At 38.1% G+C, this 2,457-nt stretch overlaps 1 pseudogene; it reads right to left on the reverse strand.

Moving 5' to 3' along the window:
* Positions 1 to 476: 476 nt before the first annotated feature.
* On the reverse strand, positions 477 to 1,653 carry LOC149198037 (methionine aminopeptidase 1A pseudogene; annotated as a pseudogene).
* Between the last annotated feature and the right edge of the window lie 804 nt (positions 1,654 to 2,457).

Below are 2,457 nucleotides of genomic sequence, written 5' to 3' on the forward strand. Positions count from 1 at the left end.
GTAGATGGATTCTTAACACTTCCCTTAGATAATTCTGTAACAAGAATTACCATAAAAAATGAAGCATGTAAGTGACCTTACAAGGAACACATGCTAGACATTAAACACTATGATGGATCCCAAATCTAAAGGGCAGAAATTGCTCCATTAAAAATAATATTCAGAAAAAGCTTTCCATAGTGCAAAGCAGCCTCACTCTGCTACAAAATCGAACCCTTACATCTTCCAAAATCATCCTATATATACCCTATTATATATTAATTATGATTTCCTAAACATAGGAATCGAAATAAATAAATAAAATAAAAAATAAAAAACAAACAACCACATATGTTTATGTAGTCAAATAAAATAATTAAAATTTAAGAATTAAATTAAATCACACTAAAATAGAAGAATTGGTTTGCTGGCACTTGAGTCGCTGAAGGTGTCATCGTTGGAGATCTGGGATGTTGAAACAACTGCTGATTTTATGGCTAAGAAATTCTTCCATCTGCTGTCATAGCAGTCCATCCATCTAGCCACATTCTGTCATGCCATACTCCTGCATTGATCATGGGCTCAATGGTGAATGTCTGTCCAGCTTTCATGATACCCACAAATTTATTTCGGCCATAGTGAGGTATATTTGGAACAAAATGGAAGAGCTCACCAATACCATGCCCACAATGGGATTTCACCATAGAAACCTCTTCCATTGAAGCATGTCAACTGATAACCTCTCCCACTTCATGAAATCTTACTCCTGATTTCACTATAGTTATCGCTTTCTCCAAATACTCATATTTAGACCGAACAAGAAGTTCAGAAGCATCATCAACTTTTCCAACGAAAAAAGTCTCATTCAGATCACCATGGACACCATTGTAATAGATAGTTACATCCACGTTCACAATATCACCTTCCTCCAATATCCTGGCATCTGGGATGTCATGGCAGATAACCTCATTAACAGATGTGCAGCAAGACTTTGGAAAGAAGTGATATTTTAATGGGGATGGATATCCATTGGCAGCAATAGTTGCCTCATGGACCACTTCATCAATTTCATCTGTGGTTATTCTTGGCTTGACAGCTCTGGCAGCAGCATCAAGGACCTCTCTGGAAATCCTGCATGTCTCTCTCATCCTTTCTATCTGTTCTGGAGTCTTAATCTCGACTGTATTTTGTAAATCACTCGTTGGCTCCACTTTCGGTATTCCATCATATGCCCAATCCGGCTTTGCAATATTATCAGGAACAAGTCGCTTAGAGGAAATTGGATAAGGTCTCAATGGCCCTGGCCAGTCAAAATATGGAAGTCAAGCAATTCAAGTCTAGCCCTTTTTTTTTAAGCAATATAAACAACCTCTACTAAGTGCTGCAGATATCTGCTCTTCTGGGCTATCTTCCCTAAGTGCTGGAAATCTCACCTCTGTATGCACAGATTTATGAGAGCTCCACATCACCTTAAAACAATCCTGAGAATAGAAAGCAGCATTTGCACGTGGTAGTTTTAGTTCAACGCATTTAGGACACTGAAGCCGAGCAGGTTTGCTGCAACAGACACAAACTAAAGTGGATTTGCCGCCATCAGCTGCTGATCCATCCATTTTGACCAATGCACTTCAAGACCGATCTTGCTTCAGATGAAGCTAGCATAAACTATGATAAATATAAATTTCCACAAAGTTGTAAAGTACCGGAAGCAAAGGAGACACCACTCACAACATATTTCGATGTGTTGTGCACATTATACACCTCCTTGGATTGGCTTGGCTTGATGTTTGATTTGTGTGTTGTGGCTGCAGGGCACATGGAATTTAAAGTTGAGCTTGGCCATTCGGGCGCTCAATTTTTTAATAAAATTGTAATTTTCAAAACTTGACTCAGGGGCTTATCTTCACTGATCCACTATTCCTTTGTCTTTCTCTTTCACCTTGCTTCCTTTTTGCATTCCTACTCCCCTCCCAAAGATAAGACACTGCTCCTTCATTTTTCTAGTTTGAATGCACTATTAGACAGCTTAACTTGACAAACAAAACTAACAGCGTTTTGTATTCATAATGTGTGGTTCACAAGAATATCATTAACAGGTAAAGTGAGGACCCAATCATCACTTTTTGTAACAACCCAGATATCTTCCTCAACTTTCTTTTAGTTTTCCTGTAAAGCCCGTTCCCAATACAACTGAGTTTGCTCTAAGAGATATGGAGATAATATCAAGCCTTCCTTCGCCAACAATGAACAAAGAAAGAAAGAAGCCTACACACACATTGTGGAAGCATGAAAACCTACTTCTGGATTTGAGAAGGATGTGTATTCCTTCACCAGCTTCACAAAATGTTTGATTTCGTTCTGAGCCCATTTTAAAAAAAATTCGCAGAATATTTTGGTGCATCTACATTAATTGTTGCAAAATTTCTTTGTTGCTTGTGAAATGACTAAAAAAACCAGTTGTAGTAGGTTTGTAGCATA

Source organism: Pinus tabuliformis, chromosome 2_2 (genome assembly GCF_031772625.1).
Source record: "Pinus tabuliformis cultivar Carrire ecotype Pingquan chromosome 2_2, CPIR1, whole genome shotgun sequence".
Lineage (NCBI taxonomy): Eukaryota > Viridiplantae > Streptophyta > Pinopsida > Pinales > Pinaceae > Pinus > Pinus tabuliformis.